Genomic DNA, 18,069 nt, shown 5'->3' on the forward strand with positions numbered 1-18,069 from the left:
CGGAGCAGCCGGGCTCGCGGAGCCCGCCGGGCGGGGAAGGGCCAGGCTCTCGAGAGGCGTGCTGGAGGTTGCTGGTCTCCGGGGAAGACATCTTTAGGGGAGTGCTGAGCGGGCTGGGGCTTCGGGGGTGGATTGATGGGGAGCGAGGGCGAATGAGGAGGTTTGCCAGGCGCGGGATGGTGCTTGCAGATCTCTCACGCCGCTGGTCACCGGGTTCTGGAGTGAGCGTGAGTGCCCGGGTTTGCCGGAGACTGCCCTGTTAAATTGAGGTGCAGATATGCAGAGACCCCGCTCCCGCCCTCCAGTTTCGCAAAGGGAAGGGACCCTTTCCTCCTGTTGGTGGGGAGGCTTTTGTTGGCAGAGCCAGAGCTGGAAGTACCAAGTGCGTTAGTCCTTACACTGACCAAGATTTTAATATATTAGTTCATTTACAGTCCTCGGAAGATAACTGAGTCTTAATTTTTTTATGACTTCATATGAGCATATCCAAATAGAAATAGTGCAAAGTCTGTGATTATATTAAGTGGCTGGTGTGCTTTTCCATTGTAAACTATACAGCATGTGGGATCTATGGGTCAAAGTCAGCTTCACTCATGGAGGAGTATGGATATGATCCATAATTTTAGATTACTCACTACCTTTAGTATTGAAAAAGGCAGTAGTTTATTCCATAATTCTTTTGGAGAAGGAAGAGGGTTTGAAATGAAGACCTAATGTTTAAGGAATACAGATGTTAAAAAGTGAAAGACATGTAGGTGCCCGGTAAATCCTGTTGAGTAAATTGGGTAAGTGGGATGATAAGTGAGATTATTTGGTAAATCATGTGAAATTTAGAATTTATGAGAGAGAAAAAAGAAAATAGTGTCTTGGAAAGGATAGTAGGCCTAGCATTGGAATTCGAACCTACTTTTAAATCTAAAATACTTAACCACCTTTTAAATGAAATGAATACAGTACTAATGATGCTGATCGTAAATTACAAAGATGACCTTCTTAGAAGCCTTTAAAAACATGGACCTGACCAAAGCCAAAAACAAGTTAACAGAACAAGAAATAGCTTCAAGAAATAATTTACAATCTTTGCTTATTTGTAGCTATACGTAGAAGAAATGCAGAAAATACAAAGAAGTAATTTGTGATCTTTATTTACACAATTAGAACGCAAGCTCTGAAAGTCTTACTGTGTCGGTATTTTAGTAGCATTGGTGGGCTCAGTAGTGCGCACATTATCTTCCCTGGACATTGTCCCCATCCCCCCAGAAGTTCAGTTTTATACAGACACAAAGTAACTCTGCGTTGATTCTTCTTCAGAGGTTATTGCAGGCTGCTCTTATTTTACTTCTCTTGAATCTTTCTTTTTTCATAATTTAAAAGTCTGTCCTGGGGGTGGGGGATATAGCTCAGTGGCACAAGTGCCTGCCTGGCAAGCACAAGGTCCTGAGTTTGATTCCTGGTACCGCCCCCCCACCCCCCCAAAAAAAGTCCGTTGTCGGAGTGAAACGTTCTCTCTTCCTTCTTGTTTAGTACATTCAATGGGATTCATGGAGTGCTGACAGTGTCTTTGCCTTAATAATATTTAATCAGTTTTATTCTTTAAACTTTAGAACATTTTGGTTCAGTGACTTTCACTGTCCAAAAATTTTTTTCTTTCTGTCAATATTGTAGTCAGAGGCTTTACCTAAAACTACCAAGTTTTCCTGCTCTAGCTCTTGAAATGGTGTTTCCCAGTGTCTGTTTCTTAAATGATTTGTTGGTTGTGTATTATTTTCCAGCGATGTTTATTTAGACTTACGCTGAATAGGCTAATTGTAGAAACATATTAAATGCATATGTAGCTAGTAAAAATTAGATTTCCAATTTTTATGAATGAAAACAAATTTTCAGAAGTGGTCTTTCAAGTAAGTAGCGCATGTGCCAGAAGGTTGTGTAAAAAAGATGTTCGCTGCTCTTTTTGTTATGGTTCAGGACAACAGTTTTGGCTGGTTTCTGACAGTTTCCCCCTCACTGCCACGTGTAAAGATAATGGAGTAAATCAGAGCTGTCATGTTGTGTGCAGTAGGTAGCTTTGTAATGAGCCTGTTTTTAGTATTCATGTGCCACTGTTTTATTGTCTGTGAAACAGGATGATGAAATTGCCTCAGATTTATGAGGACGAAGGTATGTAAAATGCCTAATATATTGTATAAGCACCCAGTATTACCTTAGAAATAAATAATCTTCTTCCCTCGTTTTCCTTAAGAGCCTTCAGGCACCTTGTATGTACTGGACTACAGCGCATTCTGCTTCATACTGCTTGATTTTGTTTTGTTTTTCATTGTGGACTTCCTCTTAAAGGGCAAGGCTACTTGGTGTTTACCAGTGAGTTTGATACCATTTGTCCTACTCTGTTTGGGCAGTTACATAAAATACCTGAGACTGGGTGGTTTACAGAAAGAGGACAGAGAAAACTTAACTGATAGTTATTTCTTACAGTTCTGGAGGATGAGAAGTTAAAGGTCAGGGTGCTGGCAAAGTGGTGGATGTCTGTCGAGGGTCTGCTTCTTGGTCTTGGTTACCTTTTACCTTAACCTTATGTCTTGAGAGGGTAGAGGAGTTTCTGTTGGGTCTTATTTATAAGGGCAGTAATTACATTCAAAAGAGCAGGTTCTCCCTAAGCCCCACCTCCTAATATTTTCATCACCTTAGGGTTATTGTTAGGCTTCAGCATAGAAATTTTGATTGGACACTTTCAAACCATAGCATTGGAGTATGCTTGAACTAATTATCAGTAAGTTAGCAAGAAATCAACTGACATTTACTGGGTATTTATTGTGGCTACTGTGAGTTGAGCTAGATTATCTGGAACAAAAAAAAAACAATGTCTTTTGGAAGTTGGTCCACATAACACCATTTTTTATGTCACGTAGTAACAAGTATTAGGAGAGAAGTAGGTAGGAAGTCTTCCCATCCACCTTCGTGGAGGTATTTTAGTGTTTTCCACAGTATTAACAGAAGAGAATCTTCACGAATTGCCACCAGTGGATCTTTTTTCTTTTAATCAAGGAAATGGAGTAAAGTTATACTGAGTAGGAAGAACTAATCTTCCAGAAACATATCCACATATGAAATGTTTGAAATAAAGATACTATACGAGTAAGTTCTTTATATAGAAAACAAAACGATTTACTAGTAAATACACTGAATTTCTTTGCCAGCTTTTATTTTTCTCTCAAAAGTGTCACTTAAACGTTTTGATCTGTTATCTCAAGCCAGTGAATTCTAATATGGGTAATAATTTGGAAAGCTCATTCTGAGAATGAAATAAAGGTACTATTTTTCCTTAAGACTGCTCTTTGCACATCGGATTTATCTAGAAGTTGGTGGTTAGCGTTTGACTGTAGTTTTTGTTGTGATTTACACCTCTGCAGTTGTTCATACAAATGTAAGTGCTTCAGAGCTTCAACAGTTTGAGTGCACAGAAGCCCAAGGACAATGGAGGTGGAGGAGGAGCACACTCATTTTGGTGTCAGAACATCTTGGGCTCACCCTTCTCCTCTAGCTTCCTAACTAGCTGGTCTGGGTAGCAGGTCACTTAGCTTTTCATGTCTTTGTTTTGTCAAAGGAAGATGATACTTGCTTTAAGAGGATTATACTTCTCAAATGTGATTTTGATTTTCTTTCTAAAAAATGTACAGTATTATTAGTACTGTGTGGAATGACCTTTTAACTGATTTAATGACTTGCCCCTGAAAACAGATTGGCTTGTGGTAGACAGGCAGTTGGAACCTTGGTAAATTTTTATGCTTTTTTCTGTTAACATTTTAAATTGGTTTTAGAAGTATGATTTTTGGAAATTTATAGTGTATAAATATGTGAGTTTATTTTAAGTTTGGTAACTACACATGAACAGTAGATATTAGTTTTGCTGTTGAGTATTGATACCAATTCTTTTTGTAATTTGTTCAACTTGACCTCTTGTGTTAATTTGATGAATGACAAGTGAATCATAAAATTTAACCACTTAAATCGTAAGATTTAAAGTAGAAAAGCTTTTAGGGGACCGAACCATACTGGATAGCATTGTTTCTGAAGTTGAATTCCAGCAGCTCTGAACAAGAATCTGCTGTGAGGTATTGCGTCTAGATTGTGGATGAGAGTTCTGTGTAAGATTTTGTTTATTGAAGTCAGCATCTGTATTTTAAGTAAAAGCAGCTAAGTTGTGTGTCAACCTTAAACACTTCTTACACAACTAGGATAAAAATCTCCCTTTTACCTGAACTGGTTAGCTGGCATGGATGGGGTTTAATGCCGTCACTCTAAGCCGCTGTGTATTTTTTGGTCTTCTGTACCTTCAGGATATTCTTTTTCCCATTTAACAAGCAGTGTCGTGCAGGAATTTCATAGCTGTGGGCTGAGCGAAGATGCTTGCAGTGCAGTACATCCAGGCAGGTTCTTTTCCTGTGATGACTTTTGTTTCCTGTCTAAAAGGATGGCTTGTCCATTTTTCCAGTGGAGTATGGAGAAACCTCAAGTTTTGTTGCTTCCTTGTACTCTGTAGCTTCCTGTCTGAAATTCACTATTTTTTTCTTTGTTGATACTTTAAGCACTGCAGCTGCTACTATAGGAATTTTTTTCATATTTCCAACAAATACTTCCCTGTTACCAAATGTTAAACATAATGCTGTTTTTTGGAAGGGAAAAGTTGAAATGCCCAGCAGTGTTTTCTGTAGAGAGCTAATGAACCATATGGGGAAATATGTGTTATTTCCAGCTTTTTAATAATCTTAATACTTTTTCCTTAAGAATTTTATTTATTGTGCCTCTGTGTGTGCTTATGCACCAGTTTTGCTAATCATACAGTGTGCTGTAAATGTATTTACTGTTAAATATTTTAGTTTTGGCTTTGGGAGTTAAAAATTATGTCTTTGAGTTCTTGTTGTACCTGACATATATATTAATTGATAAATCCTATTTCACAGAAGATTAATTGCATAAATAATCTTAAAATTGAAAAAGTCCTTATAGTCTTGTTTAACTCAATATGGGATCATATTTTTAGCCCTACCCTGAAAGCTCCTCTTACTCCATCTTTTGGACCAAATGAAGGACAGGGAGGGGTGAACTTAACAGTAGGTGGATCTCACAGAGAGAGTCCCTTATCTCAACTGAAAGTAATTTCTTTAAACCTGGGTTGAGGATTCCATGACAGTAGTAATGATTTGTGGTTGTGTGTGAGTGCACACCCACTACTTAGTTTTTTCCCATGTGTAGATTCAGGCATTTGTAGTTGCTAGAATGAACTACTTTCTAGTTTATACAGGCCTACTTAGCGATAGTGGGCTCATGAGCTGTGTATGTATGGTCAGTAAGTTCTGTGGGCTTCAGAGTATAAAGTAATTTTAAGTAGAAATAGACAAGATGAGGTGTCAGCGTGCACAGTGTGCAAAGACCTACTATAGCCTTAATTGATTGCATGCGCTGAATTTGATAAGGCATTCCTAGATGTTACATATTCTCCATATTGCTAGTTGATGCCAGCTTTTAAGAAATTGAGGCCAATGTCTTCAGTGGTCAAAATATGATTACCTTAGGTTTTATTTTAGACACTGGTATGTGTCTAAAATTGCCATACTACAATAGTGTTTACTCAATTTACTTTATTGTATTCTTATTAGGGTATCTTTTCTTAGTTTTTTTTTTCCTCCAAATTTTGTGCACTTTTTTTTCTCCTGTGAAAACGCAACATTGTGGCTGCTGCTGGAGCTTGAGTCCTCTGGACAGAAACTCTGGTGTGGGTTTTACAAGATGGTCAGTGAATGTCTGGTAGAGACTTGGTGAACACAATCTCTCTCCAGAGGTCAGGAGTCAGGTAGCTGTAGGTCTTGGAGATGGTATCCAGGGTGGCCTTGGTGTAGTAGTCCAGAGTGGCCGTGCAGCCTCTGGCAGAGGTATAGCAGTCATCAGTCCCAGCCATCAGCAACAGCTTCTTGGGCACAGGGCTGATCGATGCCAGTGCCTCTGTGGGCAGGGGACAGACGCACCAACACAGAGCCACGGCAGCCTGTCACTTTGCAAGGGACAGCGTGGTCGCTGCTAATCTTGTTCCTCCAGTAGCCTCTCTGCATTGGAGTAGTGGAGAGCTTGGCCAGCATGTTGGCCGCTTGGATGGCAGTGGCTACCGACTTGGGGCACTTTACACCAAGACCAGTGTGAATGTTGCAGTGCTCAGTGGTGACGAATGGCCTTGAACCTGACCCGCTGGCCAGCACGAGTTTGCTTCTGGATGGGGATGATCTTCAGAACTTCGTCCTTCAGGGATGTGCCCAGGAGAACTCATCTCAGACTTTGGATGGACAGGGAAAAGAGATAAATTTCCCCCAGGGACTTGATCTTTATGTCCTTGAGCATCCCCCGGTTGATGACAGAGTTTACTCCTTGTCCTCGGCATTATTACTGTCTGTGCGGAAGCCTTCGCAGATCCCGATCCCACCAGCCCTGAGCCACCAGGCCCTCCTGCTGTACCCGCATCATCCTCCATTTGGTGTTTTCCTGAGGAAGAGGCCTTAGTGCTGTTACAGAGTCAGAAAGTTGGGGGAGGTGATCTCCAAGGCAGCTTGGTTTTATATGTTAATGTATTTTAAAAGCGAGGGCATATATTTTAATTATAAAATATTTAAAACATGTAAAGACAGTATAGCAAATGAGTAATATAAATTATGCTGGGGAAAAAGGACAGTTTTATGTGTACACTTTTAGCAACCCCACCCCTCAAAGGCCTAGTACCTTCTCTCACCCAGAGAGAACAACTATCTGGAGGTTCTTGAGTGTCTTTCACACACTTATACTTAGGTGTGCATGTGAGGTTCATAAGGGATATGTGGTGTTAAAATTTTTACAGATTTTTGTTTTGGTTTGGTTTTTGAGACAAGGTCTCACTGTGTACTTCAGGCTGCCCCTGAACTCACTGTGTATTCCAGGCTGTCCTCAAACTTGCAGCAATCCTCCTGCCTCAGCCTCCCGAGTGCTGGGATTCTAGGCATGTGCCCCATGCCTGGTTATAGATTTTTTTACATACCTTTCATCAGATTGCTTTTTTTTAAACTTTAAGTTTTTCAGAGATGCATGTTGGTACGTATACCTCTAGTTTATTTGGCTTTACTGGTGTTTGATACTCCACCGTATGCGTGTATAGAATGTATTATGGTCCAGGTATTTTTCTTGGGAAGATCTGTGGAAGTGAAGTTGCTGGGGAATAGGATGTGAATATCTTTATTAGATATAGTACTGTCAAGTTCTTCTGTAAATGGATTTCCTGCAGAAGCATTTCTGTGTTCAGCATCCTGCATACTTGGAATTGTCAAATTTTAAAATATTTGCTAATATAATAGAAGTGAAATGATATCTCATTTTAATTTGCATTTACTTCATTCTGTTTTTGGTAGAGATAAGAATTTTATTAGTTTGTATGTTTTAAATGCTTCACAAATTAAGTAAATATTTTTAAAAGAAACGAAACACTATTTACAACATTTATATCAAGAAATACCTAGTAGATTATTGTATCCAGCCTTCTTTTGTAGTGCAGTCAATGAGTTTTCAGGGTAAGAATAACGTACAGTCCTGCCCATTGTGGTGTTCTCTTTTGTGGTGTAGAGTCTCAATTTTTAATGTTCCTGTCATGAGTCTTTTTCTCTATAGATTATGCTTTTTAAGAAATACCTTTTTATATTGTCTGTTAGTAGTTCTGGGTTTTTCCTTTGTTTATTGTTTATTTTTTGCACTTAGGTTTCCATGAAGAGAGTAAGGAATTTTTTCCCCAAATGGCTGGTAATTTCAACATTAAATACTGAATTCTTGCTCTATAAGTCTTAAATGTCATTTGTATCATCTCCCATGTTTGTGTCAGATTTTAAGTTCTTCATTCTTTTCCATGTATTTGCTTTTAAATTTTTTGCATGGTAGTAGTACATTATTTAATTTTTAAAATTAGAATATAATACAGATACTAAAGAAAATATTAAAAAGTACCCTTCTATGAAAAAAACAAAATTTCACAGCAAAATAAGAGAATAACAAAAATGAGCACATTGTGTATCATAATCTTAAAAAAATGGCCAAAATGTTACTCAGAGTACAAGTTATAGACAGAAAAGATTCTCTCTTGCAAAGAAGAAACAGACAAAAGCATAAAACTCTCTCTTTAATGAATTAAGCGAAAGTAATAGTATAAATGAAAGAAATTAGCATATATAGTAAAATATTTTCAAACAGTGGAATAGATAATTTGGGGAATTATTTGGACTTCTCCCTACTTCCTGTTTCTCTGTCTTCTGTTTTTGATCTGTCTATGTATCATCTATCATACAAGAGAAACTATCTGATGTTTAAGCTTATTTCTCTTAATGTCTTGTTCTCAGGTTGCATCCATTTGCCTATGAATGCCTCAAGGCAGTATCTTTTTTATCTTTATGTCAGGTTAGTACTCCATTGTATATAAATACCATTATCCACAAATACCGTTGTGTAAATACCATTATCCATTATATTGTTTATTTATAGTAGCTCCATGTAAATTTTGAAATTTGGGAGTCCAAACCTCTCCTTTTATTCATTTTCAGAATTGTCTTGGTTTTTCTTTGACCATTACTACTGTGTAATAATTCAAAATGTTTATCAGGTTTCTTCAGGGAATCATATAGTATGTGCCCTTTTGTGTGTGGCTTCTTTGTTGTTAGCATGAGAAGTTCATTGAGGTTCATTCGTGTTGTGCCGTAGCAGTACTTCATTTCTTTTTATGGCTGAATAATATTTTAATGGATATACTACTACACAGACATTGCTCAGTCATCAGTACATATTCGAGTTGTTTCCATTTTTTGGACTTAAAAGTAATGTTTCTATGAACAGTTGTATACAAGCTTTTGTGTGAACATGTTCTGAGTATCTGGGTATGGAACTGTTGAGTCATAGGATAACTGTATTTAACTTTTGAGGAATTGCTATAACTTTATAAAGTGGATCACTGTTTTACAGTTGTAGCGGCAATGATTATCTACTGAAGGCCTTTGCCAGTTTTTATTTGGATTATTTTTCTTGCTGGGTTTTAAGACCTTTTTCCATATATAATGCAGTGTATAAGTTCCTTACCAGATGTGTGATTTCAAACTTCTCTGCCATTTTCCATGGGTTATCTTTTCACTTCATGATAGTTTCATTTCAAGCACTCAAGTTTTTAATTTGGTGAAGTGTGTTTTTTTTCTTTTGTTACTTGTGCTTTTGGTGTCATTATCTAGGGAATCATTGCCTAATCCAAGGTCATAAAGAAGCCCTTCCGTTTTAGTCCATTATCTGTTTTGAATTACTTTTTACATGTGTGAGCTAGGGCCTAGCTTTATTCTTTTAGCTAACCTGGCACCATTTCATTTCTTTTTTTTATTTTTGAGACAGGGTCTCACTGTGCAGTTCAGCTTAGCCTTGAGCTCACTTTGTAGCCCAGGCTGGTCTTGAACTCACAGTGATCCTCCTGCCTCAGCCTCCCAAGTGCTGGGATTACAGGCCTGTGCCATCATGCCCGGCCTAGCACCATTTCTTAAGATTAGTCTTTCCCCATTGAATAGAATTGACCATAATGTAAGGAATTATCTCTAAACTGTGAGTTTCTAAGTTTTATCTTACTGATCTGTATCTCTTCTTAGGTTAGTAACACACCCGTGTGCATGTGCTTGTGCGTGCGCACATGTGATACTTGGGATTAGACCTAGAGCTTGGCCTAATGCTAGTTAAGCACTCTGCCACTGAGCTATAGACCCAGCCCTTTTTAAATTTTATTTTGAGATAGGCTCTTGCTAATTTCTCCAAGCTGGCCTTGAGCTTGGTTGGGATTTTACTGCTTCAGCCTCTCAGTAGTTGGGATTCTAGGTGTGCACTATCATACTTGGCTTTTTCTAGCAGTCTTCAGAACTGGACTAGGAACTGAGAGTTCATAATATATTGTGAGACCCACTTTCTATTGTGCAAATTAGGTTGTTTTCACAAATAATAACACCTGTTACTTCTGTAAGGTAGACTGAGAAATGTAGTATTTAGGGAGCCTTCTGAAATTCTTTTTCTTTGTGTGTGGGGGTCCTTTTTCTATAAATCTGTCCGTCATTCATTGTGTTGTGTTTCCATATGCTTACACAGATATAGTCTTTATGATTTTTATGATTGTACTTTATTGGTTTAGATTTGTAAATTTAGGAGTAATTAAACATGTTTTTGAATATGGTATGATACGGTTCAGGTAGAGATTACATTTGGCATAATTTTGTATAAGAATGGTATATATTATATCCCTTTTATTTTCTTCCACTTGGTAGCTAATTGTCTTGATCACATAATGGACTTTTTCCGTTAATTAAAAAGGCTACTTTCTGTATTTATATAAATTTTGCAAAAATCAAGTTTATTGAAATACAGTATATTCAACAAAATACATCCATTTTAAAGTATTTAGAAAAATACGTACACTCTAACTACCACCAGAATTGTGATACAGAATATTTGAATTGCCTCAAAAAGTTCCTTCTTGTCTTTTTGAAGTCATACCCTTTCTTGGCTCCAGGCCGATACCTGTCTGCTTACTAGTTCTTGTGAGAATTGCGTATAAGTAGAGTCATACAGTTCATACTGTTTTGTTTTTTCTTTCATTTCGTTTTTACGATTCAACTACGTATTTTAGTGATATTTCTATCACTAATTTCTTTTGGAACAGTGTATCTATACCACAATTTGTTGCATTTGTTATGTATATATTTTGGTGTGAACATTTGGACTGTCACCATTTTAGGCTGTTGTGAAAAGACTTCTTCATTACATGTCTTTATATGAACATGTTTTCAGTTTTCTAGAAAAAAACTCCTTAATTTAGAATTAGTGGGTCATGGTAAGTTTATGCTTATCTATTAAGCAAGTGCTAAATTACGTTCCAAATAATCATCCCATTTTACATTCTAACCAGTGTGTTGTGAGAGTTCCAGTTCCTTCAAATCCTTGTGAACATTTGATACTCTCAGTCTTCAGTTTGTACACATTCTGAGGGGTGATATTCCTTGCCTTTTGTTTGTTTTGTGATAAAATATATACAACAAACATACTATTTTAAGTATTACTAAATGTTACGGTGACATAATGTGCATTCATCATATTGGGCATCCATCATGACTATCTATCCCTGAAGTTTCGTTGTCCTTCTAAACTGAAACTTGGCTCACCTTGAATAATAACTCACCATTACTTCCTCTTCCTGGTGTGGATAATCACTATTGTGCTTTCTTGTCTCTGTGAATTTGACTCGTACTTTTGTGTCCAGTTTATTTCACTTAGCCTAATGACCTCAAGGTTCGTCCATGTTGCAAAGTGCTAGAATTTAACTCTTTAAGATTGAATAATACTCTGTGTGTGTGTGCTGCATTTTAGCTGCTCATATACTGAGGAATTCAGGTTGTTTGCACTTCGTGGCTATGTGAATAATACTGCTATGAACATTGGACTCAAACATGTTTGAGTCCCTGCTTTTAGGTCCGGTTGTGTACCTGCATGTAGAGGGGAAAGGTCACATAGTGATTCTTTGTTTATTCTTGTTAAGGAGTTGCCACACTGTTTTCCACAGTGGTTATTCCATTTTACATTTCCACTAGCAGTGCATGAGAGTTCTAGTTTCTTCACATCCTCATTAAAAGATATTTTGATTTTCCCCCCAAATGGATATAGAAGACTTCAAAGAATTATCATTCTAGTGGGTTTGAAATCTTTAATTTACATTTTTCTAGTGACCAATACAGTTTAGACGTTTTCTTTTGTGACTGTTAAGTGTTTCACACATTGTTTCATTGGGAGGAGTATAAGTCCTTTGTCAGATAGATACGCATGTATTTCTTTGCCATCTTCACTGATTTTCTGGCTCTTTATTTTATTAATATTAAGATAGTAGTGTTGAACTCTCCCAAGTACAATTTTGAAGTTACTATCCATTTCTACTTCATATGTTTTAAAGCTGTGTTATTAGGTCATCGATACTTAGAACTGTTCAGTCTCTGTGGTGAATTGATTTCTTCATTATGACATACCTGTGTTTATCCAATAATGTTTATCTTACAGTGTTTTGTCCTAAAGTCTCACGTGTGTCTTTTCAGTGTAGCCACTTGTTTCTTACCATTAGTTTTTGCTTATTTATCGTTTGCTATCCTATTACTTTCAGTTGGCCTGTGGTTAAATTTAATTTCATTTAGATACCATATACTTGCCAGACATGGTGGCACATGCCTGTAATCCTAGTACATGGGAGGCTGAGGCAGGAGGATTGCCAAGAGTTCGAGGCCAGCCTGGGCTACAAAGTGAGTTCAAGGCCAGCCTGAACTGCGTAGTGAGATGCTGTCTCAAAGACTTTAAAAAAAGGGCATATACTGGCACAGTTTTTGATTGGTTCTTACCATATCTGCTTTATGAGGATTCGGTCCATTTACATTTATTATAATTGGTAATGTTGTTGTGTTTAAGACACTTTCCTGTCTATACTTTTTAAAATTTTTCTTTCTTTTCCTGCTTTCTTTCACTATTTGTTTTCTATGTGTCCTATTTTTGCTTTTTAAATGTTTCCTTCCTTTCCTAAAATTTTCTTTGGGATTAATTGAACAGTGTTTTAGGATTTTCTTGTTTCCATTGCCAACTTTTACCTCTATTTCCTTTCTACCCCTAGTGCTCACGCTAGGGCAGTGTGCTGAACCTATGGCATGCGTGTTGCAGTGGGCTGTTTGTATCATTGAAAGCTCTAAAAGGTTCACCATCACTGCTCTAGGATTTACAGTATGCACCTTTAATTTAGTCTGTCTTCAAAAATACTATGCCTTTTAGTGTATAATGTAAGAACATCAGAGAAGTATACATCCATTTGTAGTCCCTTGTCCGTTTTTCTATTGAGGTCTTATATTTACTTCTACATGTTATAAATTCCACAGTAGATTTTTAAAAAATTATCTCTTAGAAAGTTCAAAAGAATACCATTTTTTTTGTATTTACTCTTACATTTACAATTTTCATTTCTTTTGTATAGAATTAATATACGTACCTTCTATAGATTCAGATTTCTTCATATGAAGAACTTTTCTAAAATGGGGCTGTATACTGGCCACAAAATAGTTCAACTTTTATTTGAAATACCTTCATTTCACTTACTGTTCAATGTTTTATTACAAAAATTTTGAAACACACACTTCACAATAATTGACTGAAATTTCAAAATTAACATTTTGCTATATCTGCTTTGTCTGATCTATCCATCTCAGTATGGTAAAAGATACATTGCCATTATACCAACTCAGAATTCTGCCTGCTTCAAACACACCTATGCCATTGTTCTTGCTGCTTACTGAAGCAGTTCTGGAAGTCTTTTTTGGTGAGTGTATGCAATACGATCAAAAGTAGCTGTGAATGCTAAGTGCCATCCAACAGAGCAGCAGGCCTGTAAAAACTGTATTACAGCGGGTCCTCATCATGTTATTCCCCAGATGTGGCACTGTGTGGCTTCTGGCTCTTCCTCAGAGTCAAAGTGACCACGAGGAAAACGCTTGTAATTGATTCAGGACATCCAGGCAGCAGTGGCGGCACAACTGAACACATTCGTGAAAGAGGACTGCCAGAACCACTTCAGAAACTGGCAGGTGTTTGAAGCATGGGGGAGGATTTTGAGGAAGACTAGTGGCGATGCTTCTTTTACTGCAATAACTTTTTAAAAAATTAAATATGCACCATAGTTTTTTATTTTTTTAATCATAGTTTTGATCATACCTTCATATTAACTAAAATTTAATAATTTAGTATTAAACTTTATAACTAGAATTCAGTATACTGTTCCATTTATTTAGTACTATGTAACATACCACCTTAACTATCTTAACTTAAACATCAGCACTCACTTCGCTTATGAATCTTAATTTGAGCAGGGATTGGTAAGGAAATCTTGTCTTGGCTCTAAGCATATCAGCTGCGGTGACTTAGTGACCAGTGGCTGGAGTCATCTGAGGACTTCTTCACACACATTTCCAGATTGATGCATGTGTTATGCTTCAACTGGAGCTCTTCTGGTCTGTGACATTTACATGCTGCTTTAACATGTAGCTTCCTGCTTTATTTGCTATCTGAATACATTCCTCACAGCATAGTTGGCAAATGTCAAGAGTGAGCATATTGACAAGGCAAGGTAGAAGTCATAGCATTTTTATGATTCAGCATCAGTGTTCATGTACTTCTGCCCTCCTGGTTGAAAGAGTCACAAAGGCCACTGAAGTTCTAGAGGAGACCTAAAGTTCCCTACCTGATGCAAGAATGCTATTGTTGAGAACACATGGATGAATTATTGTAGTGGCCAATTTTGGAAAATAACCCTTTCTGTGTACCATTTCATGAGTTTTGACAAATGTACACACACTGTACAATAAAATCCTATCAGGGTGTATAGAACTTACAACTATTAAGTCCTTTCCCCTACACTACTCGCAACCATTTTTCTGTTTTCATCATTGATTAGCTTGTTCAAACTGTGACCCGCCTCCCCTTTAGAAAAATAATACATGATATTTTAAAAGAAAGTTCTGTTATTTGTGTGCACACTAATTATATTTTTATGTAGCCCAAGACTATTTATCTTCACTCAAAAAATTAGGTCAAATAAATTGGGATACAGGTCGGATACTAGACCTACTGCACTAGACTTTCATGTAAATAGATCATGCAATGCTTTTGTATTTAAAAAGGTTTCTTTTACTCAGCATGTTTTTGGAATTCAGCCATGTTATCTCAGGTTTAAGTATTTGAAACTTCATTCTTCCATTTAGGGACAACGTGGCTATTTTCAGTTTCTGGCTATTATTAAATCTGCAATTATTACTTATGTGGAAAAAGTATTTGTGTGGACGTGTCTTTTTTTGTAGATAAATACCTAGGAATGCAAATAATTGTTATAGGATCACTTTATAAATAATTACCAGATGTTTTCCTCAAATTAGTCCTTTTATTTATATTACCACCAATTTGTGCAAGTACCAGTCGCCCTACATCCTTGTCAGTATTTGGGACTGTTGATCTTTTTAATTTAGCCATTCAGGTGAACGTATAATGGTTTGTCTTCATTTCTTGAAGGATATTTTCACTAGAAATTCCAGATTGGCAAATTTTTCTTTCACATTTGTTGAAAAGTTTGATTCTCCTTAATGTTTCCTCTCCAGTACTTAAAGCTGCCACTTTTCTTTTTCTTCTCATCCCCTCCCTACCCCATCCTTAGCGCTTTTTGTTTTGAGGTAGGGTCCCACTAAGTTGCCGAAGGTGGCCTTGAATTTGTCATTCTCCCATTTCAGCCTGTGGTTTTTTAAGGTTTCTCTTTGTCACTGTCTGTCTTTGTGATTATCCAGCGGAGAGTTGTAGGGGTTTTTGTGTGTGTGTGTGTGTGTTTTGTTATATTTTTAAAAGATGTGTGCATATGTTGTTTTCATCAAATTTGGAAAATCGTTAGCTGTCATTCCTCCTTCCCATATTTTTTAAACCCACTATTTGATCTTTTCTGGGGAGTCCCGTTGGATGTATGTTAGACCACTGGATCTTGTTCACAGGTCATTAGCATGCTGTTTATTTTTCATTCTTTTTGTTTGTGTTTCAGTTTGCTTGATCTTTCACTATTTTTCTTTTGAAACGATAAATAATTTCAGATATTTTATTGCATTTCTAGAAGTTGATTTGACTCATTTTCTTGTTTTCAATTTATTTGTTTATTCCTTAGACTATTTGGGCATATTTATAAAAGATACTTGAGAATCCTTGTCTGTTGAGTCCATCAGCTTTTTAAGTATCATCTAACCTCATCATGAAAAGAAGGATGTAGAGTACAGCTATTTTCAGAGAAAGTCACATTGTTTTTATTGTAGTATATTGTTATAATTGTTTTATTGGTGTAAACCTCTTACTGTGTTTAATTTATAAATTAAACTTTATCATAGGTATGCATGTGCAGTAAAAAGAGTTTGGTACTATCTGCAGTTCCAGGCATCCAGCAGAGGGGATTTTGGACTCTGAATAAGGGCGGGAATTACTGTACTGCATATTAAGTCACATGTTTGGTAGGCTAGGTTATTAAACAGATGATTGACTTGGAAGATTTTCTGCTTTCAAGGAGCATGTAGTCCTGGCTTTTTTCATTTAATGAGTTTGCGAGATTTATTGTTGATTGTCATAATCGCCTTTTTGAGACAGGGTCTCACTGTGCAGTTCAGGATGGTCTTGAGCTCACTTTGTAGCCCAGGTTGGTCTTGAACTTGCAATGATCCTCCTGCCTCAGCCTCCCAAGTGCTGGGATTACAGGCGCCTGCCACCACGCCCCACTGTTGTCATAATCGATTGTAGTGGTTGCTTTTGGTATTTGTTTTAGTAATACACTACAGTTCTGCTATTGTTGGGCATTTTAGTAAATTTTGGTTTGTGCTATTAAAGAGTATTGATGTTCTGAGCATTCCAGTGAATGTCTTTTTGTGAACATATGCACTTATATCTCTTTCTTAGACTTGGTGAATTTTCAAGTCACAGGGTGTGCAAATACTTAGTTTTATTATATACTGTCAATGTTTTTTGATGGAGTTGTAACAGTGTTAATGATATTTAAATATACTGTGCTTGAGTAACTGATAGAAAAGTAACATTATTCTTCTATTAGAAATAAAACTTTATTAATTATCCTTACATATTTAGTCTATGACATATACTCTTGTTAAATTGGCACTGGATTAAATTTATGTTAATATGGGAAGAAATGATATCCTCCTTTGTTCATACATAAATTGCATTTGGAACTAGCTCACGATATTTTGTCAAGCAATAGCTTCTGGCTCTTTTTTATTCCCTCCAGTGCCAGGGAGATGTGTCAAGAAAACATAGTTACTATTACTATAAAATTAAAAATATGGATGAAATAATCCTTGTCAACCAGTTCATAGCTGACGATAGCTGTAAGTAAAGTAAAAAATTACAGATATAAGGCAGAAATGAATAAATTGTTTTATGATGTTGGGAACGTACATTAATAAGAGTAGTTGTGCCAAGAGAAGTGTTTAAAAGGGCATCTTGCTGTGAGGCAGTTCTTTAGTGACAGGACGAGCTATGACACCTGGAGGCACTGCTGTACTATCTGAGGAAGATGCTGTAGAGGCCCTAAGTAACACATGAAGGGGTCTAGGGTGTATGCTTTTAGTACTGGGAAAGCACACAAGTGTTTGATTACAGGAGTAATATGGCCAATTTTTCTTCGGTACCAGGAATTGAACCCACGACCTTGCGCTTGCCAGTCAGACGCTGTGCCGCTGAGCTAAATCCCCAGCCCCAATATGGCCAAATTCTAATTTTTAGTTTAGTCCCCCCCTGCCGCCCGCCCCGGTACCGGGAATTGAACTCACGACCTTGCACTTGCTGGGCAGGCACTATGCTGCTGAGCTGAATCCCCAGCCCCAAAATTCTAATTTTTAGGAAGATAGTTCCAGCAGCAGTTTTGGAGGAAAAGGTAAAATGGAAATGAGAAAAAGCAATGTAGCTCAGTATGGCATTGTTGGTGTCTCTTTTCTCTTGTTGCTGAGACAAAATGCATGACACCCAGGATTAAGGAAGGAAAGGTTTATTTAGCTCACAGGTTGTGGAGGTTTCAGCCCATACTCAGCCGCCTCCAAGGCAGAGTGCACATGGCAGAGGGCAGCAGTTCATGGCGGCAAAAGCAGCGAGAGCAGAAGGGGCGGAGCAGTGGAAAGAGCAAGCCTCTTTCCCTCTCTTACGTTGCATGCAGGCTTTCCACCCCTGGGCAGGGGTAGCACTCACACCCATAACCCCAGCATTGGACCATGAATCAGTCACAAACTCTAGAAGCCCGTCCCATGACTGCAAGAGGCTTTGGGGGGTCATCCAGACACAAACCGTAACAGCTGGTAAGCATGGATGAAAAAAAGAAATTTGAATATACATTTAAAGAGTGGGATGCAACGAATGAACACGGTCTTTAGCATCAAGTTAGGTTTGAATGTTAAC

General features: G+C 37.5%; 1 protein-coding gene and 1 pseudogene across 5 annotated transcripts in view; one reads left to right on the forward strand and one right to left on the reverse strand.

The window, feature by feature from the left end:
• The window catches only part of Ube3a (ubiquitin protein ligase E3A), a 95,206-nt gene that overhangs the window by 1,048 nt on the left and 76,089 nt on the right, over positions 1–18,069 (forward strand). The window lies entirely within an intron of this gene.
• On the reverse strand, positions 5,626–6,721 carry LOC106147248 (annotated as a pseudogene).

The sequence above is a fragment of the Chinchilla lanigera genome, unplaced genomic scaffold, assembly GCF_000276665.1.
Source record: "Chinchilla lanigera isolate Chin_1 unplaced genomic scaffold, ChiLan1.0 scaffold00132, whole genome shotgun sequence".
Classification (NCBI taxonomy): domain Eukaryota; kingdom Metazoa; phylum Chordata; class Mammalia; order Rodentia; family Chinchillidae; genus Chinchilla; species Chinchilla lanigera.